Here is a 19005-nt window from a genome sequence, read left to right as displayed (position 1 = left end):
ACTGCTAATTGAAGATGAGATGCAGACCTAAAAAATAATCTGAGAGAATGGAACAGCAAATACCCTTAAATCCTGACATTTTTGAACATTTTTATGTGTTTGCTTTTTTTTCTATTTGGGCTTGAGATTACTACTTCAAGAAGCTTATACTGGCAATGCGATGACAGTTATGAAGTGGAAAAGAAATGGAAAGAGGGTAACATTTCAAGTTTGTGTTTTTTTTCTCACAAAGTCCATGGATTGTGGGAGAAAAGTAAAAGACATGAGGAGAAAAATAAAGCATTAATTAGAGGGCATATCTTTGAACAAACTTGGGGACAAAATTACAGATTTTTGTTTGGGTATTGTGTTTTGTTTCTGTATGTGAGCTATGCTCTGAGCTCTGTGCTACAGATTCTATTCTGGGATCCCCAAATCTTAGCATAGGTAGTACCAAGAATTTGATAGGCATTCCATAAACATTTGTTAAGGACATGATAAAACCAAATAATTAGTGAGCTATTAAAAACTGCTATGACAATAACCTTTATTTATAAAAAAGATTTCAGTTTAAGGGTAAGGTATAAAGAAGTGTTTCTGGCCAGTTCTTCTCAAACTTTAATGTTCATACAAATCACCTGGATATTCTTGTAAAATGGCAAATTCTGACTCAGTAGTTTTGGGCGGGGCTGAAGAGTCTGCATTTCTAACAAGTTCTTAGGTGATGCTAATGCTGTGCATTCGTGGGCTACATTTTTTATTTTTAATTGGAGGATAATTGCTTTACAATATTGTATTAGTTTCTGCCATACAGCAACATGAATCAGCCATAAGTACATATATGTCCCCTCCCTTTTGAACCTCCCTCCCACCTCCCACTTCATTCCACCCCTCTAGGTTGTCACAGAGTACCAGGTTTGAGTTCCTTCTGTCATACAGCAAATTCCCACTGGCTATCTATTTCACATATGGTAATGTATATATTTACATGCTACTCTCTGAATTAGTCCCACCCTCTCCTTCCCCTACTGTGTCCACATGACATGGGCCACATTTTGAGAACCAAAATCCTGGACAAGCTGACGGTCTGTGTCAATAAGGAGGCTACAGAGTTGGGCATCACAGAGAAATGTTGGACACATGGCCAGCAAGGAAAAAGGAAGGCATGGGTCAAGCAGGCATGGCCATAGGGGAGGAGAGGAATGACCATCCGAGAACTCTGCACACGGCCCTTTCCTTTCTGGCTCTATGAAATGAAAAGTTTTATTTCCTGCTTGAAAAGCAAAGTTTCAAGAATCAGCAAGCAAATGGGAGAAGGAAACAGAGACTGTCTCCTTACCCTCGAAACCATATTCAGACCATCCACGAGGCTTTACGAGGCCAGTTGAGAGAAGCTGTGAAAGACCAGTCTCTGCCCCTTATGGCACCTTCTCAAGTCCTCATTTCCTAGAGGAGAGACCTTGGCTACAAGCACAGGATGCCTATTCCCCAAGATCTTTGAAGCTTGGAAGAGATTATTCTGGCATCACTGGCCTCTCAAGCAGCTTTCACCAATTAATTGCCTCTTTCCCTCTCTTTTTCTACCCACCTGTCCTCTCCCCTACACCTAGTCAGCCATCAGCCTCCATCATGGCCATCATATTCATGGAGGTCATGATGCACTCAACAATGCACCTTTAGTTAAAGGTCAAAGTGACTGAATCTACTCACCTACATTCCTGGCCCACAGGTTACATGAACCTTTAGCCCCTGACGTTATCTTTTGAACTCTAGTTTCATACAAACACAAAAAACAAGAACAGAACTCAAGGTATGGAGGAAAAAACATGGTTATTTTCCGGTGCTCGCTCTTCACCCGAGATGCAACAGGCAGTAGTCTCCGCCTGCCTTCTTATGACAGTGGTGGTCCTGGGCTGGGGCCCCAAGTGTCAGTCAAGACACAGAACAACGAAAGTAGGAAGCTGGATGCCGCTGGGCGGCCACTGTCAGAGCAACCACTTGACGCAGCTTTGGGGGCATAATTAATTTAGATACCATGTGAAAGTCAGCTCCTGGAGCTGTGTGATTCTGCAGCCCTGGAAGGGACTCTTGAGAGAAAACGACCCAAAGAAGGAGATGGGAGAAGGGGAACACATGACGGTGAAGGAAGAGAGGTGAATTTCAGCTCTAAGGAAGTTTTCTCCAGAACATTTCTCTTTAACTTTATATGGGAATATGTACAACAACAAGGATTAAAATGTATATATGGCCTCAGAAAAGTATCCGTGCCATTCATTAACCACCAGGTCATCTCCCTGGCTCTGTAATAACAACACAAATTACTGTCTCATGTGTAAACTACGGAGCATTTATTTCTAATGCTCATGCTTTAACAATAAGAATTATGCATAATACTAAATGTGTCAGTGTATATTATTGGGGGTCTTATTTTATTTCAACAATAATATAACTTTGCCAACAAAGATCCATATAGTCAAAGCTATGGTTTTTCCAGTAGTCATGTACAAATGTCAGAGCTGGATCATATAGAAGCCTGAGAGCCAATTGGTGCTTTCAAACCATGTTGCTGGAGAAGACTCTTGAGAGTTCCGTGGACCAAGGAGCTCAAACCAGTCAATCCTAAAGGAAATCAACTCTAAATATTCATTGGAAGGACTGATGCTAAAGCTCCAATACTTTGGCCACCTAATGCAGAGAGCTGACTCATTGGAAAAGACTCTGGTGCTGGGAAAGACTGAAGGCAAAAGAATAAGACAGCAGCAGAGGAAGAGAAGGTTAGATAGCATCACTGACTCAGTGGACATGAATTTCAAACTCTGGAAGATAGTGAAGGACAGGGAAGCCTGACATGTTGCAGTCCATGGGGTCGCAAAGAGTCAGACATGAATTAGCCATTGAAAAACAACAACAATGTCCATCTACTTCTGATTGTGACTGAACAACAACAGATTTTATTGTAGTTGGTATGTTTCCAATCCTAAATTCAACAAGTAAAAAGGGAAAAATTAGTATTAATAAAATTATTAACTAGAAATGTGTGACAAGATAAATGGGCCACCAATAACATAATCTACCCAAAGAGAGAAACTAAATGAGTAGTTGTGCTCTGAGAGAAATGAAAGACCAATCATAACGGACACATGTCATCTCAACAAAAAATAAGCAGTGTTGAAGGCTTGCAATTTTAAGCGCAAGGTTAGAAGCCAGTGTGTCTAATCCCATTTAATCCTAGCAACGATCCTATAAAATTGGTACAATTATTGTCTCCATTTTACCCCTAAGCAAATTGGAGCACAAAGGGGACCAGTAACATATTAAAGGCCGTATAATTGGTAAGGAGCAGAACTGTAATTCAAGTCCAGGCTGACTGAAGTGCCCATGATTTTGCCAGTAAGATATACATGATCCCTAGAACCAGCAACCCACATTTGTTCCTCTGTACTTAACATTGGGCTGAGTGTTTTACTATCTTCTAAAGCATTAACATAAATCCATGGCATATTCAGTTCTACTTCAGCTAGTCTGAAAAAAAAGAACATCAAGAAGCTTCAAGTGAGTTCAAAAGAGGAAGAATTTCTTAAAGTTTATCCAGGATAGTTCAGGGGAAGTAGCACTCTGGCCAAATAGTGTGACCAGTTCAAATAACTTAGCCGTAGGAGGGATATTTCAGATCAGTTCAGTTCAGTTCAGTTGCTCAGTCATTTCTGACTCTTTGCAACCCCATGGACTGCAGCACATTAGGTTTTCCTGTCTATCACCAACACCCGGAGCTTGCTCAAACTTATGTCCATTGAGTTGATGATGCCATCCAACCATCTCCTCCTCTGTCGTCCCCTTCTCCTCCTGCCTTCAATCTTTCCCAGCATCAGGATCTTTTCAAATGAGTCAGTTCTTTGCATCAGGAGGCCAAAGTATTGGAGTTTCAGCTTCAGCATCAGTACTTCCAATGAATATTCAGGACTGATTTCCTTTAGGATGAACTGGTTTGATCTCCTTGCAGTCCAAGGAACTCTCATGAGTCTTCTCCAACAACACAATTAAAAAGTATCAATTCTTCGGTGCTCAGCTTTCTTTATAGTCCAACTCTCACATCCATACATGACTACTGGAAAAACCATAGCTTTGACTAGATGGACCTTTGTTGGCAAAGTAATGTCTGTGCTTTTTAATATACTGTCTAGGTTGGTTTCTGCTTGGCTTCCCTGATAGCTCAGTTGGTAAAGAATCTGCCTGCAATGCAGGAGACCCCGGTTTGATTCCTTGGTCAGGAAGATCCCCTAGAGAAGGGATAGGCTACCCACTACAGTATTCATGGGCTTCCCTTGTGGCTCAGCTGGTAAAGAATCCGCCTGAATGCAGGAGACCTGAGTTCGATTCCTGGGTTGGGAAGATCCCCTGGAGAATGGAAAGGCTACCCACTCCAGTGTTCTGGTCTGGAGAATTCCATAGACTGTATAGTTTCTGGGGCCACAGAGTCAGACACGACTGAGAGACTTTCACTTTCACTTTCATTTCAGACCAAGATCATCCAAATATCCCTCTTGCTCTGATACTATAATTTCCAAACCTTAAGATTATACTTTTATTTCCTGGATTTCTTTTTCCCCCTACAATAAGAGAATGGGAGAACCACTGGCATCACTTCATGGCTTTCTCAGAATAAATTAATAAACTGACATTCTTATTTATACATCAGTGTTTGTGAGTTGGGATACGTCAAGTCTGTCTGCTTGACTAAATTATCAAAGCTGAATTCTTTGATCTGTTACATCAAAGACCACACCAAAGTTCTGCCAGTTTGAGAACCCGTTGGTAAAGCAGTTGACCTCCTGGCCTTTCAAGAGGATGTATTAATACTTATTTTGTGCTGAGCTAAATAAATGTGCACTCATTTGTTTTTGTTTTGTCTGTTTTTCATGTGTTGTTTCTTCAGTCACATACAATTTTTAAAACTAGGGGAAATACATCTCTTTGACTATGGATTGGTTGACATGATTTCTAAGGTATATAATTCCCTTGCAAGACATTTGGCCCTGTCCAATAGTCAATAAAACATCTGGTCCATAAAACATCTGGTCCAAGGACTTCCCTAGTGATGCAGTAGTTAAGAATCCACCTGCAAATTCAGGGAACACAGGTCCCGCTCCTAGTCCGGGAAGATTCCACATGCCACGAAACAACTAAGCTCATGCTCCACAACTACTGAAGCCCTCGCACCCTTGAGCCCAGGCTCCAAAACAAGAGAAGCCACTGCAGTTGAGAAGCCTGTGTACAACTAGAGTAGCCCACACTCGCCACAACTAGAGAAAGCCCATGCGCAGCAATGAAGACCCAGCACAGCCTAAAAGAAATACAAAATAAGTAAGCCAGAAAGAAAAACACCAATACAGTGTACTAACGCATATGTATGGAATTTAGAAAGATGGTAACGATAACCCTGTATGCGAGACAGCAAAAGAGACACAGATGTATAGAACAGTCTTTTGGACTCTGTGGGAGAGGGAGAGGGTGGGATGATTTGGGGGAATGGCATGGAAACATGTATAATATATAAGAAATGAATCACTAGTCCAGGTTCGATACAGGATTCTTGGGGCTGGTGCACTGGGATGAGCCGGAGGGATGGTATAGGGAGGGAGGTGGGAGGGGGATTCAGGATGAGGAACACGTGAATCCGTGGTGGATTCATGTTGATGTGTGGCAGAACCAATACAATATTGTAAAGTAATTAGCATCCAATTAAAATAAATAAATTTAAATTAAAAAAAAATTTTTAAAGACCTATGGTCCACACCTAAAGCTCCTTGAAATTTGGTCCTATTCAAAATGTCCATCACCACACTTGGTCCATGACAAATGATTTTGGATAGAACAAAATAACAAAAAAAAAATTTTAGCATGGACCAAATATCTGTTAACCATACAATAACAAAAAAGATGAAAAAAAAGTAGAAGAGGAGGACAAATAAACATTAATTAATAGCCAGTGTAGTACTATTTGGGGAGAATGACTTTGAACCAGAATTATTCATGTTCCCAGGAGAAGAAGTTGAATAGAAACATAAACCAAAGTCACATAAAATGAAGGCTAAATAAAAGCCTTAGAGAAAGTCAGAGTTCTTTGGTCTGTTCCTAATTTCCAGAAAATGCGTTTACAAATGGTCAGGCAACTGAGCATCTGAGATCTAATTGTGTCACATCTAACAAACTGGTTTGATGTTCTCCTTTTAGAAGAGCAGATGGAGTCGTCTAAAGACTATGAGAAACCCCTGAAGAAAGATGTGACAGTCTGAGGAACAGACTTAAACTAATGTTTAAAAAAATAAATGCTTTCGTGAATTAGCAAGGATTTTGCAATCCAGATCTAAATGAGATTTTCATCATTCTTTAAACAATGCCAAAGTAATTTTCTGGTTTTGAAGAAGAAAAAAGGACAAGAATTTAAGAAGCTAAGTAAAGAGCAATTGATGAGAAGGAGTTTGGCGTGAATGCAACATCAAGGAAAATGGTTTCAGAGGGTTTTTTTTGTATTAAAAATGTCTTTAAAATATAGGGCACTGCAAAGAATAATATAATAAACACTTGTGTATCTAATACATAGTTCAAACAAATACTCATATTTTGTCATACTTGCTTCAAGTCACTTTTGAGAGAAACAGATCCTTATAAATACAGTTTACATCCTCTCTATTCCTCTTCCCAGTTCAATTCTCCTCCCTTTCTCCCCAAAACTCATTACTATGAGTTGTGACGTGTACTACATCTACTATATAGGTATGCAGTATAAAACAGTACCATATATACAAGTATATATACAAAGTAAGTGTAGTATTAAAATACAGACTGGAGGGACTTCCCTGGTAGTCCACTGGTTAAGACTCCGAGCTCTGACAATGCAGAGGACTAAGATCCTACATGTCACACGGTTTGGCCAAAAAAAAAAGAAAAAAAATACAGATTGGAAAAACACCAAACTTGTATATCATGTAGGTATACATGTAACTCATATATCTCGTGTACTTTCAACTATATTCATAAAATTGCTTTTAAACTGAGACATTTCAGAGCATAAATTTCAGAGTTAGTTGACGTGGCTAAAATCTAGTGGCCATTCTTGGAAAATAATAAGAATAGAGATAAAATTTAGAGCAAGGACTTTGTTATAGTGAATTCTGAAAGCTATTTTATAAATTCTGAGCATATACAGAGAATGAAAAGGGATTTCAAAGATGGTGATGTGACCAAAAGTTCTACCAAGAAACTCATGTTTTATAAATTTGAAATCAGAAATGAAACGAGTCCAAATAGATTTCAAAGGTGAATTGAGGTACTATAAAAGATTATGGTGGCTCATTGAACTCTCTTCCAGGCATGCTAAGCTACTCTCTGGGAATAATTTACACAGCTTTGGAAACGACATTAACTCTTCAAACCTCTAGGGTACTCCTCAGTAAGTTACTATCTGATGTACTGATTTTTCTTAGCACCTAAATTATTCTCACAACAGTAGCTCTTTCCTGAGATTAAGTTATGGTCTCCATAAACCATATAGTTTTCTGATTACTTAAGTGTCCCTGTGACCTTCAAATGTGCTCAACTTATTCACAGAAGTAATTTAGGCCACCTAGAAAACCCACCTAAACAAGTAAAATTCACTCTGATGCTACTGTGTCCATATGCTTAAAGACAACGGTATGAAAAAGGTCAATCTGATACATTCAAGCCTATTAAAGAATCTACTGACTGTACTGCCAATCCAAATGGCCATTATGATTGGCAAGCAAAGCCAATTAAATAAGGAATGGTTCACTTATGGCTTTTATGCAGTCAGAACTTCAGTGAGTTACAAATGCTCTGTAAGTCTGGCTCATGGTCAGATTTCCTTGGGATCATTAACAGTCCCTTGGTAATTTTATCAAAGAGAGAGGTATCGATCCCAATATCCCAGCCAAATTTTAACTTACAGAATTACAGCTGACCCTTCCCAAATTCCCTCAGATTAAGTGATATATTCTGTGAGAATAAGCACCCCTGACTTCTAATGTGCTTCATCAAACCCACGGATGTTTCAGTTCAGTTTAGTCGCTCAGTCATGTCCGATTCTTTGCAACCCCATGAACCACAGCACACCAGGCTTCCCTGTCCATCACCAACTCCTGGAGCTTGCTCAAACTCATATCCATTGAATCAGTGATGCCATCCAACGATCTAATCCTCTGTCATCCCCTTCTCCTCCTGCCTTCAATCTTTCCCAGCATCAGGGTCTTTTCAAATGAGTCAGTTCTTCACATCAGGCGGCCAAAGTATTTGAGTTTCATCTTCAGCATCAGTCCTTTCAAAGAATATTCAAGACAGATTTCCTTTAGGATGGACTGGTTGGATCTCCTTTCCATCCAAAGGACTCTCAAGAGTCTTCTCCAACACCACAGTTCAAAAGCATCAGTTCTTTGGTACTCAGCTTTCTTTATAGCTATTTATAGAGCTATAAAGCTCTATAAAGCTTTCTACTCAGCTTTTTTATAGCTCTTTCCTTATAGCTCAGCTCTCACATCCATACATGACTACTGGAAAAGCCATAGCTTTGTCTAGATAGACCTTTGTTGGAAAAGTAATGTCTGCTTTTTAACATGCTGTCTAGGTTTGTCATAGCTTTTCTTCCAAGGAACAAGTGTCTTTTAATTTCATGGCTGCAGTCACCATCTGTAGTGATTTTGGAACCCCAAAAAAGTAAAGTCTGTCACTGTTTCCAATGTTTCCCCATCTATTTGCAATGAAGTGATGGGACCAGATGCCATGATCTTTGTTTTCTGAATGTTGAGTTTTAAGCCAAGTTTTTCACTCTCCTTTTCACTTTCATCAAGAGGCTCTTTAATTCTTCTTCACTTTCTGCCATAAAGGTGGTGTCATCTGCATATCTGAGGTTATTGATATTTCTCCCAGCAATCTTGATTCCAGCTTGTGCTTCATCCAGGCCAGCATTTCTCATGATGAACTCTGCATATAAGTTAAATAAGCAGGGTGACAATATACAGCCTTGACATACTCCTTTCCCAATTTGGAACCAGTCTGTTGTTCCATATCTGGTTCTAACTGTAGCTTCTTGACCTACATACAGATTTCTCAGGAGGCAGGTCAGGTGGTCTGATAGTCCTATTTCTTTGAGAATTTTCCAGTTCCTGCCTTGTCCAACTGAATAACACAGAAGCCTTGATGAGCCCACAGAAACCTCTTCTCCCACCACACACTCAACAACAAAAAATGAACCTATTCTAATTCTTCTTTAGTGTGTTTTTGATCACTCCATTGGCAGGATCAACTCAATGTGGCATAGACAGACACTTATTTACAACCACCGATTTCTCTACATGCCTTCCCAGCAAAGAGAGAGAGGATGAAGTGTGAAGAGCAAAGCCATGAGCTTTGACTCCTGCTGGAAAAAGACAAAATCATCAGCCTCACTGTCTACTCCCCTTGGAGATCAACTTTAGCTATACTGGTTCAGAAATGGAGGTCGGAAAACACCAAGCAATGACATTACTTTAGCAAAATGAGAAATCTGATCAGTACTTTTTCCCTGAGAACACCTAGGGAAGATCATCTCTAAAGGGGGGTAAACTAACATGGAGTAAAGTGGCCCAGAAGATGAGGCAACTGTAGTGTCCCACCAGTCTGCAGGATAACTTGGAATGAGAATCCACAGACTAGTGGATTTTTAATTGTCAGTCTTATAATTTTGTCAATAGATAACTAAATAATATGTTATTTATTTGCTTGATTTTATTTGAAAACTCAGTTGATTCAATGAGAAAAAAATGAACTACCAGGGTTTGATATCACTCAGATTTTAATCTCGAACTCATCAACAAGTTAACACAGTTCTAGTTTTCATATACTTGTTTGGTATGTTTATATAGCTCAAGTTACCTATAAACACTAGAGTGGGATTTCTTCGGTAATAAGGATTAGAGGCATTGTTATTGTGGAAAATAATATAAATGATTATAGTTAAGAAAGCACTAATGCCATTCCTCAGAATATAAACTACAGCATAGTTGGCTGTGAAACATAAATACATCTAGTTAACACTTAAGCACATTTTGAGGGTCTGAAAAATCATCTTTTCTCTTTCTGAGCAATACTGACACTCATTACCACCTTTGAATATAATTTCATGCAACTTAATTTTCTTATTTATAAAACTGTTTCCAGGTGTGATTATTATTCATCCATCACATGATATATTTTTAAAAATGAAAACTGACAGCATTCACTTCTAAAATTTATGTATGCTGGTAGAATGCTCTAATTATACAACAAAGTAATTTAGTTAATGTAATTTTTTGGTACTCAGTTATACTCCCTAAAGATGTTCGTAAATTAAAAAAAAAAATTAAACTCCAAGTCCATGTATTTTTTCATTAATACTATTCACGATTTCTTTGTGGATTGTAACTATATAACCCAAGGTGATGTCTGCTAATTCTTTCTCAAGTTCCTTTTCTTAATCTGCATAATAAGAAACCCCAAGGATAGACAGAAAGAGCATCTTTGATATAATCGTGGGCTCACAGCAAACTCTGACAGTAGAGTCTGAAAGGATTACTTCAGAAGGTAGGTCCTGAAAGTGAGAAAATTCAGGGAAATTTCAGACATCCTTAATCTATTTGTGAATGCAGACAGCAGAAGTACAACAAATGACCCCAGTACTAAAGAACTCCAGAAAGGCATTCCACTTTGTATTAAGATATAGGTGCAATCATTCATTCATTCAACATTTATTGAGAGCCTATTAGATGACTGGCACCAGGTAGAGCTTCCCTGGTGGCTCAGCTAGTAAAGAACCCACCTGCCAATGCAAGAGATACAAGAGACATGGGTTTGATCCCTGGGTCTGGAAGATCCCATGAAGAAGGAAACGTCCACCTGTCCCAGTATTCTTGCCTGGAAAATCTCATGGACAGAGCAGCCTGGCGGGCTACGGTCCATGGGCTTACAAAGAGTTGGACATGACTGATCACTGATGCACCTATGCCTACTAAGGTACCAGGCAGCAGGAATTCAAGAATGAAAAGGATGGGTCTCTGCTCCAGTCTGGGGAGGGAAGGGGGAAGACAGATGCACAAAGGATTTGCCTGTAGTGGTTAAGATTGAACATGGCTACAAGCTTCTCCTGGAAATGATGGTGATTCAGGTAAACATCAGTCAAGTCTGCTCTGAAGGAAGATCCATGGTAAAGAACAATCGAGCAAAAGACCCTGGCTCCCGGGGTCCTCCTCCAACTGAGCATCAGAGTCTGCTGGCAGAAACCCTGTAGTCTCCAGCTTAGAAATCCCTCCCCTGTTGCATCAAGACTGTTCACAGACCTTGAGTCCTACAGCAGGTGTACCCAACCTCTGGGATCTAATGCCCAGTGATCTGAGGTGGAACTGATGTAATAACAGTAGAAATACACAATAAATGTAATGCTCTTGAATCATCCCTAAACCAATCCCCCGCCCCCCACCAGCGGTACAGGAAAAACTGTCTTCCATGAGACCAGTCCCTGGTGCCAAAAAGGCTGGGGACTGCTGTCCTAGAGGACACCCCCCAACAAAGGGGCCTGGTGAGACTTTCTGCCTGCAGCACTGTTTATTTATCCTCTCTCATAATTAAACCTTCTTCTAATCCTACAAGGTAATAATATTTGCAAATGGAGAACACCTGGCTATCCAACATGATGAATTTTCCAGGCTTCTGGGAAAAGGGTTGTTCAAGCCAAAAGAAATCTAACACGCCCCCAGAAAGTAACCTGAGCCCTTCACAATATGAATACACAGGCACAGGGGTTAAATGTATAATGTATATTCAGCACAGAGAAAGCATGAATATTATGTCTCTGTGTGTGTGCGTGTGTGTGTGTGTGTGTGTAACCACAGAATTCTAAGCTTGTAGGGTGTGCTTTACATCTATATCATATGTTATCCAGATACCAGTTGTATATTATAAGCTGCATATGCAATACCATATGGACACCATAAAATATCACATGTGTTGTCAGGATAATTTTACATTTAGTGCATGATTAAAATGTCTTATATTATACACCTATCTTTTCTGTGTGTGCATGGATTTGTCTCACAAATTGCTTTCATTATCAAATTCAGATATCAGTCAAAGTTAAAGTCTCTTTACTGAAATTTAATAAAAAGCAATATGGAAACGTGACTACAGTTTGTTTTTCTTCCCTAGATTTTTCTGCCATGCAGCATTTAACACTGGTGCAGCCGTCAATACCCATTCATCTGCTATCGGGCAGCTTTTTCCTTTCACTCACTGTGACATTTTTAAAGTGGCAAAAAAAAAAAAAAGAAAAAAAGCTTAAAACAGCATATTTGTCACTTTTTTCTTTCTAGTGACCTTTTAAACACTAGGGAAAATTATATGTACTAAACCCTTTAATCACTCCTTGTACATTTCACAATAGTGCTTTCTATAGGGGTATCCTTTAATTAAATTTAAGAAATTTACATTGTACACACTGCTGTTCATTTAATTATTCAAACATTTAAACATAAGAAAACCTCATAACTTTTAGCTATGGCAACCATGTGATGTAACTATTATCTATATTAAGAATCATTTTTTATAAGGAGAATTTCAGAAATAACTTGTACATACCCTCAGCTTCCAGTCTTTAAGTCCTGATAAATAGCTACATGAAGCACTTTCCTTCAGTATTTAAGAAATTTAAGAATTTAAATCCAGTGAAGAAAAACAGTCTTTATGTTTCCATATGGTTTTTTATTAAATTTAAGGAAAATTAAGAAATTTAAGGAAAAAGATACATGGATGGCAAGACATTACATGGAACGCTTCTAGGAGGAAGATGTTGATTGGGTCTCTGGGCTTCCCTGGTGGTCCATTGGTTAAGAATTCCAATGCTGGGGTCATGGGTTTGATCCCTGGTCAGGGAGCTCAGACCCCACAAGCCACGGGGCAACTAAGCCCAGGAGGCACAACGTAAGATTGCCAGTGCCACAACTAAGAGCTGACACAGCCAAAAATAAACAAATACAGAAGTAAATATTAAAAAGAAAACTGAATTGCAACCCTATTTTGGATCAGCTGTGTGACCTTGAGGGAGTCACTGTGTATCTTGATTGCACCCTTATGTCACCGTTTGCAAAATAAAATACTGATAGCCACTTCTTTTCATCACAGTATCATTGTGGGGATCGAATTAGTAAATATCTGTGAATATGCCCTGAAGTCTACTTTAAAAATGAAAAGTAACATGACTTTTAGTTCAAAAACAAATATTCTCTGTTTTCTAGAAGTGGAGAAATTTAAAATTCTTGTAACACAACCAGAAAGAAACCAAAGGTTTAAAACAAGCTAAAATATCAACATTAGCAGTACATTATTTTAAATCAGTGTCCTTTCTAAAAAGAGAAACAGAAATACTGCTGTCCCTGCTATAGAATGGTATTACAAATTGCAAAGAGTAGTAATTCTGGAGTGCCCATTTAGTTTCATTTTTATTCTTATCATTTTCACTATGACTGTCATACCTTTAGACACGAATAAGTCTCACAGACATAGAAAACAAATTTATGGTTACCAAAGGGGAAACAAGGAGGGATAAGTTAGGAATTGGGGATTAGCATAGACTATATATAAAATACTTTATCTATATATATAACTACTATATATAAAATAGATAACAAGGACCTACTGTACAGCACAAGGAACTATACTCAATACTCTGTAATAATCCATAAAAGAACCTGAAAAAATACATAAACATATATATACATATATAACTGAATCACTTTGCTGTACATCTGAAACTAACGCACACTGTGAATCAACTATGTGTGTGACTTCTAAGTCACTTCAGTTAAGTCAGACTGTTTCTGACCCCATGGACTACAGCCCACCAGGCTCCTTCATTCATGCAATTTTCCAGGCAAGAATACTGGAGTGGGTTGCCATTTCCTAGTCCAGGGGAACTTTCCAAGTCAGGGATTGAACCTGCCTCTATTCCATCTCCTACACTGGATGCGGATTCTTTACCACTGAGCACGTGAGAAGCCTGTAACGTTCATACTAGAAAAGTTTTTTTTAAAAAAAGGAAAGTGAATGGGCAGCACACCCTAGGTCAGAATCTCTTATTTCACCACTTATGAGTTAGCCACCAAGAGAAACTTAGTTTCTCAAATCATCAGTTCTCTGGTCTCTGCAACTGAGAACATAATACTGAACACAGAAAGTTCTTAGGAGTTCCTGCTCCCTCATAAATAGTGTATCTTAGTCAGTCAGTCAGTTCATTCGCTCAGTTATGTCCAACTCTTTGCAACCCCATGGACTGCAGCACGCCAGGCTTCCCTGTCCATCACCAACTCCCAGAGCTTGCTCAAACTCATGTCCATCGAGTCCATGATGCTATCCAACTATCTCATCCTCTGTCATCCCCTTCTCCTCCTGCCCCCAATCCCTCCCAGCATCAGTGTCTTTCCAGTGAGTCAGTTCTTCACATCTGGTGGCCAAAGTATTGGAGTTTCAGCTTCAGTATCAGTCCTTTCAGTGAATATTCAGGACTGATTTCCTTTAGGATTGACTGGTTGGATCTCCTTGCAGTTCAAGGGACTCTCAAGAGTCTTCTCCAACACCACAGTTCAAAAGCATCAATTCTTCGGTGCTCAACTTTCTTTGTAGTCCAACTCTCACATCCATACATGACTCCTGGAAAAATCATAGCTTTGACTAGATGGACCTTTGTTGGCAAAGTAATGTCTCTGCTTTTTAAATATGCTTTTAGTTTGGTCATAGCTTTTCTTCCAAGAAGCAAGTGTCTTTTAATTTCATGGCCGCAGTCACCATCTGCAGTAATTTTGGAGCCCAAGAAAATAAAGTCTGTTGCTATTTCCATTGTTTCCCCATCTATTTGCCATGAAGTGATGGGACCAGATGAAATGATCTTCGTTTTTTGAATGTTGAGTTTTAAGCCAGCTTTTTCACTCTTCTTTTCACTTTCATCAAGAGGTTCCTCCTTACTTTCTGCCGTAAGGGTGGTGTCAGTGTATCTGAGGTTATTGATATTTCTCCCAGCAATCTTGATTCCCGCTTGTGTTTCATCCAGCCCAGCGCTTTGCATGATGGGCTCTGCATATAAGTTAAATAAGCAGGGTGACAGTATACAGTCTTGAAGTACTCCTTTCCTGATTTGGAACCAGATTGTCATTCCATGTCTGGTTCTAACTGTTGCTTCTTGACCTGCATGCAGATTTCTCAGGAGGCAGGTAAAGTGGCCTGATATTCCCATCTGATATCCCATAGTTTGTTATGATCTACACAAAGGCTTTAGCATAATAAAGCAGAAATAGATGTTTTTTCTGGAATTCTCTTGCTTTTTCTATGATCCAACAGATGTTCCCAATTTGATCTCTGGTTCCTCTGCCTTTTCTAAATCCAGTTTGAACATCTGGAATTTCATGGTTCACAGTACTGTTGAAGCCTGGCTTGGAGAATTTTGAGCATTACTTTACTAGCGTGTGCTGCTGCTAAGTCACTTCAGTCCTGTCCGATTCTGTGCGACCCCATAGACGGCAGCCCACCAGGCTCCTCTGTCCCTGGGATTCTCCAGGCAAGAACACTGGAGTAGGTTGCCATTTCCTTCTCCAATGCAGGAAAGTGAAAAGTGAAAGTGAAGTCGCTCAATCGTGTCCGACTTGTAGCGACCCCATGGACTGCAGCCTACCAGGCTCCTCCATCCATGGGATTTTCCAGTCAAGAGTGAGATGAGTGCAATTGTGTGGTAGTTTGAACATTCTTTGGCATTGCCTTTCTTTGGGATTGGAATGAAAACAGACCTTTTCCAGTCCTGTGGCCACTGCTGAGTCTTCCAAATTTGCTGGCATGTTGAGGGCAGCACAGTGTATATTAAGGCTCTGGTTTGTAATACAGAGAAACGGTATTTATCACTGTTGTTTTGGCAAGAACTCTCTTACCATACTTTGCTCTGATAGTAAGGTGGAAGACAAACTGATTCTGGAGTTCAACAAGAGTCCAACCAGCGTTCTAGAAAGTTGCTGTGCCCGTGTTTGGGCACCACATGAGGACAAAGAAGAAAGCTGAGCAGCGCTGAAAGCAACCCGCGTTGACACAGTGGGGGAGGTGGGGCGGGAGTGGGCGTGGCCCCCGGGGCTGAGTCTCGCCCCTTCTCCCTTTCCCCTCAGTGGCCACGCCCAGAGCAGCCACTGAGTCCTTACTACTCGGGGATCCAAACAGACACAGCCACCTCCGAAAACACTATGGCATCACCTCTCCCATCAGTTCAGCAGACCCTAAGGAAACTGAGTGCCTACTTACGCAGAAACTAGCTGAGACTCTGAATCCCTCTGGGGTTTGGGAAGAGGAACTACAGTGCAGGAATTTCATTTTGGGAAAATGAACTTTTCAGTAAAATGTTTTACTTTTGGATCTCATAGATGAAGAGTACATACAGAAGGTGCTGATACTAATTGATGTGTTGTGTTGCCCAAAGACATGTTTATGGAAGTGTCTTCTTCACCTCATACTATGATAAACTGAAATTACAGGAAGAAGTAAATGATGTAAGGGGCTTCCCGTGTGGTCCTAGTGGTAAAGAACCCGCCTACCAATGCAGGAGACATAAGAGATGCTGGTTCCATCCCTGGGTCCGGAAAGATCCCCTGGAGGAGGAAATGACAACCCACTTCAGTATCTTTGCCTGGAGGATCCCATGGACAAAGGAGCCTGGTGGGCTACAGTCCATGGAGTTGCAAAGAGTCGGGCATGACTGAAGCGACTTAGAACACACCTAAAAGATGGAAGAGCTGTTGAAGAGGCATTGGTAACCAGTTATCAAGTTGCACTTTTGTGGAATAGAGATTGATATTTTGTTTGCAAGATGGACACTGCAGAAGACTTGGATTTAAAAGATGACAGTCTGCTTAAATTTTTAGATATAAGATGCATAAGAAGTCTTATTGGTTGCAGCATAACTGATGAAATTTTACTACTAGTACTAAACATTGCTTCAAAGGCAGTGTGGTGGTAAAGAATCTGCCTGCTATACGGGAGACTTGGGTTCGATCCGTGGGTCAGGAAGATCCCCTGGATTAGAAAATGGCAACCCACTCTAGTATTCTTGCTGGGAGAATCCCACGGACAGAAGAACCTGGCAGCTACAGTCCATGGGGTCAAAAGAGTTGGACACAACTGAGTGTGTACACACACACACACTAAACCTTGACAACTTCAGGTTAACCCTAAGAGCTATCAAACTGTGTGCCAAATGCTGCAACATCTATTCCAATATATTAGGTTTCCTTGGTGCTATTTCCTGGGCTATGATAGTAGGAAGAACTTGCCAGTTTTATCCAAATGCAGTAGCATCAACACTTACACATAATTTTTTTTTTTGGGGGGGGGGGGGGGTGGGGGGTATTTTCCAAATGGAAATGACCAAATCAAGTCTTATTGAAACAGCCTGAAGAAAACAGTCTTAATTTGCCTGTATGGGACCCAGGGCTTCTCAAGTGGCACTAATGGAAAAGAACTGCCCGCCAGTGCAGGAGATGCAAGAGACTTGGGTTCGATCCCTGGGTGGGGAAGATCCCCTAGAGGAGGAAACAACAACCCATTCTGGTATTCTTGCCTGGGAAATCCCATGAACAGAGGTGCCTAACAGGCTACTCTTTGGACAGCAAAGAGCCGGACACAACTAAGCGACTGTGCATACACACAGTTTATAATATCAAGGTCACTAGTATTTTAATATATTCTATATAGAACTATCTTATAAGCCAAAGTTGTATGGGCATTTGTGCTTTAAAAAATAGTAATGGAGGCTTCCCTGTGGTCCAGTGGTTAAGACTCTGCTTCCAATCAGGGGACATGGATTCAATCCCTGGTCAGGGACCTAAGGTCACACATGACTTGGGGCAACTAAGCCCGTGCCCCACAACTACTCAGCCTACGCACCACAACGAGAGAAAGCCCAAGCACCTCAATGAAGATTCAGTGAAGCAAAAAAAAAAAAAAAAACTAATAAAAGAATACTAAAAAAAAAAAAAAAAAATTCCATCCGGGAATCAAGATGAAGTTCTCCCCATCCTTCAAGTGGTCGTCTTGGAGCCATCTTGATTTGGTTTTGGCATCCTAATGAAACAAAGTCTGGAAAGGACAGCCCTCCCCCTCAAGGCTAAATATCACTGTTAGTTTGCAACCTCCAGAGTTTGATTTGTCACCTGGGTGAAATTCAGAGTTGCCCCTCCCCTACACGGAGGACAAAGAGAGACCAAAGGAAGAGGCAGACCCTCCATATTGGTAGGTGGCAGGTGTAATCAGCAAGGAAACTTACTTAAGAGGCTTGTCACGGGACCACAAGATGGTTAGGTCTCTGCCCCTCCTGGTCAGAATTTTTAAAATGTATATAGATGCCATAACTATGTTTAGTCATGTATATACCACCCAGATGGTCTCAACAACATCTCATCCCCTCAAGGCTCTGTCTTTGAAATAGCTCCTAGTGTGTGAATGGTGGGTGAAATGTGTATTTCAAAGACAGGGGAGAGGGTGTGGAGCCTCTGATTGCCTGCATCCAACTGGCAGGTCAACAATCGTCCTGGGATGTCCTGGGACTTCCCTGGCAATTCAGTGGTTGAGACTTCGTGCTTTCACTGCAGAGGGCCTGGGTTGGATTCCCTGGTGGGGGAACTCAGATTCCACATGCCTCATGGTAGACTCAGACAAACAAAAACAGTCGTGACATCTTTGTCCCTTCCCCATCATCCTCTCATACGAACAGGAAGTGAGGTAATGGGCTACTGTCATGCCTGGTGGCAACCAGACTGCTCTGATTAAGTACACTAAACAACGCAAGAAAGGAGAGTACTACGATCGCTTGAAGCCGTCGTGTCAGGGAGGTTCTGAACAGGGTCCTGGGCTGGGTCTTAAAGTATGAATAAAATTTACTAGCTGGCAAGATTCGGGGAAATATTCCTTAACAAAGACAACGTG

The 19005-nt window shown here is 40.5% G+C and overlaps 1 pseudogene; it reads left to right on the top strand.

The window, feature by feature from the left end:
* The first annotated feature begins 1805 nt into the window (after positions 1-1805).
* LOC113893434 lies at positions 1806-17532 on the top strand (annotated as a pseudogene).
* The last annotated feature ends 1473 nt before the right edge of the window (positions 17533-19005 follow it).

The sequence above is a fragment of the Bos indicus x Bos taurus genome, chromosome 5 (assembly GCF_003369695.1).
Source record: "Bos indicus x Bos taurus breed Angus x Brahman F1 hybrid chromosome 5, Bos_hybrid_MaternalHap_v2.0, whole genome shotgun sequence".
Taxonomy (NCBI): Eukaryota; Metazoa; Chordata; class Mammalia; order Artiodactyla; family Bovidae; genus Bos; species Bos indicus x Bos taurus.
Note: the sequence above shows the minus strand (reverse complement) of the source record. Positions and strands in the feature narration are given on the sequence as shown.